This window comes from Apium graveolens, chromosome 11, assembly GCF_009905375.1.
Source record: "Apium graveolens cultivar Ventura chromosome 11, ASM990537v1, whole genome shotgun sequence".
Lineage (NCBI taxonomy): Eukaryota > Viridiplantae > Streptophyta > Magnoliopsida > Apiales > Apiaceae > Apium > Apium graveolens.
In genome coordinates this window covers 122095115-122102286 of record NC_133657.1, presented here as the reverse complement: position 1 = coordinate 122102286, position 7172 = coordinate 122095115, and the positions used below count along the sequence as shown (strand labels likewise).

General features: G+C 35.3%; 1 pseudogene; it reads right to left on the bottom strand.

Moving 5' to 3' along the window:
• Window positions 1-6833: 6833 nt before the first annotated feature.
• Window positions 6834-6948, bottom strand: LOC141699015 (small nucleolar RNA R71; annotated as a pseudogene).
• Window positions 6949-7172: the final 224 nt, after the last annotated feature.

Sequence of the window (7172 nt, the reverse complement as noted above, 5' to 3'; positions counted from 1 at the left end):
TAAATGATTCATATGTCTTCTTGGTAATTCGTACTCAAGGCATATGATCAAAGAAAGAGCCTCATAATCAAATATGATTGACAAAAGCTATTCCGTCAATAATCTTTGGAGATGACAACAAAGGTTTTCATTACAGGACAAGCTATGCAGAAGAGGAATATTATCATGGACTCAACAATTGCTATAACTAATAACAACTAATTATTGGAGTCATTGATAACAATTGAAGCATCTTTCTTGCTGAAGAATCAAGGCACAAATTCTCTTATCAGACAGTTCTGCATCATAGGACAAAATGTCAATTCAATGAAGGATTAGTGTCTCATCTGAAGCAGGAAGGTTGAGAAGCTTGCTCTTGTTAGAGTAAGGAAAGGATATGCTCATGGCTAGACTCTCAGGAAAGGTAAAGTCAATGGTTTCTACTATAAAGCTTCATATGAAAAAAGTTTAGTTATGGCATTAAAAGCTCTCACCCTTGAACATCATTTCCAAAAACTCTTTTGTTAAAAGGGTTAGTGAGAGGACTGCCTCATCTGGAATTCAGAAGGATGATAAATGTGAGACATGTTAGGAAGAGAAGTCAAATACAACATCACATCAAAGTAAAGATATACCTTAGTGATGATTGATGGCTACTCTTAACACAAAGTTATTGTTCGTGCATTCTAAATACAAGACATCACAGATGGTGATTGTTCATATCAGAAGATCAAGCTGGAAGCAACTGTAAAAGAAATGATCTTGCGGTCAGATAATGAGACTGAATTCAAGAAGCAGTTCTTATTAATATCTGTAACATCAAGAATATTTTGAGACATATTCAGCACTGGGAGCTCCGTGTCAAAATAGAGTGGTACAAAGGAAGAACCAGAACTTGATTAAAGCTATAAGGGAAATATCAAGCTAATCAAGATTTTCAAAATACCAAAGGGCTGGAGCAGTCAAAACTGTTTGCAACAAGTAAGATCAAGCCTTGATCAAGATGTATACATGAAGACCACTAATGAGTCAATGTCCAATAGAAGCAAACACGGGATAACCTAAAAGTGTTTGGAGAGAATATTCTACAAAAGCAAATAATAAATGTTTTTAGTTGTTTGGAGATCTTGGTATTTGCAGCTAAGACTTGTAAGGATATTCTTCATGGCTACTCAGTGGAATCTACAACCTACAGGGCATTTATGGTTGATCAACAGAAGGTGATAGAGAGTCTAAGTGCACAGTTCAAAAACTCAATGCTCCAAGCTGTTACAGGAGAAATTAATGGTATTGATGATTCATATCCAAGCAGTGGAATGGCAGTGTATAACACAACTCATTATTTCAATGAAGCCAGTCAATAAGGGTAAGGATTTTTAGGTTATCCCGACAACAGATTAGGGGGAGCACAAGAAGGATCAACTAGTCAGACACAACACCACATTGAAAATCAAAGGACACTAGAGAACAAATATGCTGAGACAAAGGGTTTGATGTCAAGTCTATTCCCAGAGTCTAGTTCTTAAGTGATCAAGATGGTGGAGTAATGATTAGCAGAGCTACTGAGTATGAATGATTATTTCTCTAGTTTCTATCTGAAAAAGATACTAAGAAAGTTACAGAAGCTCTGATAGATCTGGATTGATTGGGTGATTGTAAAGCAAGATGAACATAATCAGTTAGCAAGCAGATTATAGGGAAGCTGGTATCCAAACCAAATGATAACTTTGCAATTGATACTAGGATAACCAGAAGTCAATACTGGATGACAATGACATTGTTATGAGGGGCAAGGCCAAACTGGATCCTAGGTTATTATCTGGAAGCATTATTTGACAAAAAGCACCAGTGATGAGACTTGAGGATATTACGACATATCAGACACCTGATGTTCATTCTACCTGAAATTAGACTCTGGTAAGTGTGTACAAGTGCACTCCTAGTTGGTGAGTCAAGGGAGGAAGTTAATGCATAACAGTTTATGAACTTTGCAGTTGCAGATCTATTGGACTATGCATATCTCTTCTTCACAAGCTCACTTCAAGCTGGTATGAAATAGTATACTACTCAAGAAATCGACAAGGACATGGTATGACACTCCAACTGAAGTTGTAGTTAAATATGTAATAGTAGAGTCGTCATATTAATAACCCTCTTTAACATCAGGCACAAACATATTGAGTTATATGTGCAATGATATAATGTTAATGTTATATGTTGGTCTACTAACAAAAACTTGTGCAAGATTATTTGCTAAGTAGTTACAGAGTAAGTATGTAGGAGCGTGTTGGAAAGGTTGAAATTCTATTTGAAATTACTACAAGCATGCCAAAAGAATATTTCTTTCATAAGCTCAAGTAAACCAAAAGAATGATGGCAATACAAGTAAGTTAAGGATCTTTTGAAGATACAAATTTGAAAGATCCTGAACATGCCAAGACTAACTTACCAACAGAAACTACTAAAGCTTGATCAGTGCAACTCAGGTAATTATTACAAGCTAGAGAGGTTATAACACCCTCCAAATCCGGGGTATAGATTTGGGGCATTATTAACACTAACTACTTACTAAACCTGTACAAGCATAATATAAATAAATAATTACCCCAAACTACTACTACTCAGGATCTTTTCAAGGTTAAGGATTAAAAATAAGAACGACAAACCAACTTTATTACAAACCATTCTAAATAAACTGTCTCAAGAACTCTCTTTATTACAAACCATTATTCTATTCAAATTTTAAACTAAACATTCTTTATTCAAATTACGCTATCACTTATCCTGCTACACCTGCTCTGGAAACTCAAAGCTCTCTTCTGGGATAAGGACAAACACTCTTGAAATTAGAGGGTCTCGCAGCTTGACTCGCTTCTTGACTATACGGGTTCTGATGGGTTTCATTCTCAACCTTAACTGAAAAACAAAGTGAACAATAATAAAAGGGGTGAGCCAAAATTGCTCAATAAGCTTGCAACAATATGTATATAGTGTAAAGAGAGAATAATAAATGAACCGTTAATCTGCTGGTTTGAACAACCATCTGTTTCTATAAAGAACAATGAATGCCATAACCGGCGAGTGCCAAATGAACGAGACTAGAAACAAGAACCAACATATGCACTATAACCTGCTGATCAGTCAGGATATAGTGCGGATCTATACCCAACTGCATAGACCCAACCAACATATGGGGTACCCAGGCAACTATGGCATAATAATCAAGGGCCCGGTTCATACCCGGCCCGTATCGGAACCATCTAGTCCATAGCTTAGCATCCAGAACAATCGGTATGCTTTCGATGTATCCCAACATCAGGATATATTAGAGTATATGTAAATAAGGTATAAGTATTATAATATGAATAGAGGATTCAATGAATTAGGAGAAATCAAAAATAGAAATGAAATAGAAACAAAGGATCAATAACTGTATATCAGTGTTTGTGAACAAGAATTATTAAGGTGTAATTGTTATGGAAAGTTGGATGTAATTCACTATTCTGAACTTAGAATAGGGGAAAAACTTGCCTGGTGCGCACTTCACCTCGTATGATTCACAGCCTTCTGTCTCCTGCTTGATTCGCCTTATTGGTACTGAATTTATCAAGGAAAGATATTCGTTTAGATGATCTACTTCATACGCAATCTCAGGTTGATACCACGTAGCCTTAATCGTCTACCCATACGATTCTATCCGACCCGCATATAATTATATAACACATAGAGTTCACATAATCACGTAAAACACATAGCACATAAGGCACATAATTAATTTTTGACTTATAATTAATTTTAGAATCGATACTAGATTTATATTCGCATTAACAAATACTATTTGGCTCGATTCCTAATTTTTCGGGATTTATTAGACTCGTTTTTATCACAAATAGGGTCTATAAACAAATAATTATCATAATCCGACTCACTTCCGAAGGAAATTATGATTTGTAATTATTTTTAATGGAATCAGGTCATTTTTCTGAGTCTAAGGGTCTTCGTTTCACTCAAATCAGATAGACGGTTTAATTATTATTCAATAAACAAGATTTAATTAATTATAATTTAATTATAATTAACTAATCATAATTAATTAAACCTTAATTATATTTTTAAATAATTATTAAGATTTATTGTATTTTAAAATAATTATTCCCTAATTTTTAGAATTAATTACAATTTATTATAAATTATATGATTAAATCGATTACTTATAATTAATTAACCGATACGAATAATTATTACAACTCTCATCGCATAAATAAATGATTCGACGCTCGAAAACCAATTCCCAAATTATCGAAACATAACTCGAATAATTACGAGTTACTCACATTAAATGATTAATTATCGAATCATTAATCGAATTATTCGATCTTAATATTTAATCTTATTTATTAAATAATTATTAATTATTAAGTAATAAATAATTAAATAATAATTAGATAAATAATTAAATAAATAAATACATAATTATAATTTTGAATTTCTAAATTAATAAAATTATTTAGAAATTATTTACAAAATATTTCAGATTTTTAAATCTGATTTTTATTTGCTTTTCTACTTATTAAAAACTAATTGCTGATTTTATAAAAATATAATTAAATAATAAAACACAGAAACACAAATTAGAATTCAATTCGGGGGTTTTGAAGATCAACCCGGGTCGATATCCGGTTTTGAACCGGGTCGAACCCGGGTCGACCCAGAACACGGCCAACCCGCCGGATTCTGCAGCAACTGATAAGTGGCATTTTATGGCATTTTATACCACTTAGAACGTCTTATAATGGCTTGAATTGATGTCTTGAAATTAAGTATTTTGTGTATTTGATGCGCTTTCTAGTGTTTTTGCATTTCAGGGTATAACTTGCGAATTCAGGGAGATTTCATCAAAATAAGCCTAGGAAAGTACTTGGGATCAGTCTCAGGGAGATGTGCGAAGAAATCAGCAAAATCAGGAGCAAGAAGTTCATTTTTCCAGAAGTATGCCAGGCGCCCGCCTGGGATCTGGGGCGGCCGTTTGGGAGCTGAGGCGCCCGCCTGGAAGCTGGGGCGGCCGCCTGAAGTCGGATTTTCTGATTCTGCTTTTTATTAATTCGTATCCTATTGGACTTCTGAGACTGCTGATTCTTGTGGACTTCTATATAAGTAATATTGAGAGACGTTTCACAATAAGAAGCTACAAGTATTAATCAAGTAAAGAGCAAGGAGAGAAGATTAAGAAGACCGTTTAGCACACCGCAATGAAGAAGGGGAAGCATACGATATCTTGTGATTCTTTTATTCGTTGTAATAGTGGATGATAGTTTTCTTTACTTTGAACCTCAATACTCTTGTGACGTACTCTGGTTTTAATAAGTATTTTATTAGTTTATATTGTCGTGTTATTATCATGTTTTCATATGAACCCATGATGACTATGAGTTCTATCATGGGCTAATCGTGATCATGGGGTCGTAGCGGATTTACTATGGATTTCTTTAGTTAATTGTTTAATACCTTTGTATCTGATGATTGTATGATATCTAGTATAGGTTATACTTATTCGTCGTATGTGCGTCGTGAACATATAATATAGCCTGTTAATCTCTTGTGAAGCGACATTGAATCTTGAGATTTAGAACTTGCCATGCTAGCATAGGTTCATGTATTTGTATGCATGATTAGTGGGTAACTCTAACCGTTTTACTTGCCCTGTGTAATCATAATGAATTACTTGCCCTTAAATCGTTATGTTGTCAAATTCTGTAGACATATAGGGTCTCAACATAATTGATGCCTATTCAACTTCTATCTTAATTGTGGATGCTTGGTAGAATGGTATTTGTGCAACGAAAGTTGGCTTTTATCAGTTTCGTGTTGTTCGATTAATATCATCACCGTTACATGCTAAGGGTAATAAAAATAACTATTGAAGGAAGTAGTAATGAAGTTATGTTCTCATGTGTGTTTAATATTTTTAATTCAAGTGTTATTTGAGTGTTTTATTCTCGTAGTTAATTGTAGTTAATAATTAGTTAATCAACCTTAAGTGTTATTGTCTTGACATTGAGAAGTAATCATACATTGGTGAGTGAGTGTTAATTAAATATAATTAGTCTGAGTCTCTGTGGGAATGAACTAGAAATCATTCTATATTACTTGCGAACACGTATACTTGCGTGAATTATTAGCGCATGCTTTGTGCCTAACAAGTTTTTGGCGCCGCTGCCGGGGACTCGGTGTTAATTTGTTTAGTTTATGTACTTGCCATCAGTGGTCATTAGGACTCATTGATTAAGACTTGTTATTTATTGTTTCCGGTTGTGTTTCAGGTACTCTAGAGAGCGTTTATGCAACATGTTCTCGCACTCGCAAGAGGACTCTAGATACGGCTGAGGAGACAAACTCAGTTCTTGATATTCCAGAGAAGATAGATTTTGAAGATTCGGATAAAGAGAGTGAGCAGAAAGAACCGGTAATCATGGGTGTTCATATAGTTCCAGCAGATCCAGCTCTTATGGACTTTTCTCGACCTAAAATTAATGACATTCAGTCAAGCATCATTCATCCGGCTATTCAGGCTAATACTTTTGAAATCAAGCCGGGCACTATTCAGATGGTGCAGAATTCTGTTTCTTTCGGAGGTGCTGCGACTGAAGATCCCAACATGCATATCAGGAATTTAGTCGAGATCTGTAGTACTTTCATATATAATGGTGTTACTGATGAGGCTATCAAATTGAGGCTTTTCCCATTCTCTCTGAGGGATAAATCTAAGGACTGGTTACATTCTTTACCAGCTGGGTCCATCACTACTTGGAAAGATCTTGCGCAAAAGTTTCCGGTGAAATTCTATCCAATGGCCAAGACTGCAGCTATGAGAAGTTCTCTTACTCAGTTTGCGCAGCAACCAACAGAATCTATGTGCGAAGCTTGGGAGCGCTATAAGGAGATGTTGAGAAAGTGTCCACATCATGGTATGCCTGACTGGATTGTGATCACTGGGTTCTAGAATGGTTTGGGGGTCTAATCTCGGCCCATGCTCGATGCAACAGCTGGAGGCGCCTTGTGGGCCAAAAGCTATACTGAAGCTTATAATCTTATTGAAACTATGGCTGCAAACGAGCATCAAAACCCAACTTAAAGGATGATGCCTGGGAAAGTAGCAGGTATTCTGGAAGTTGATGCAGCTACAGCTATTGCAG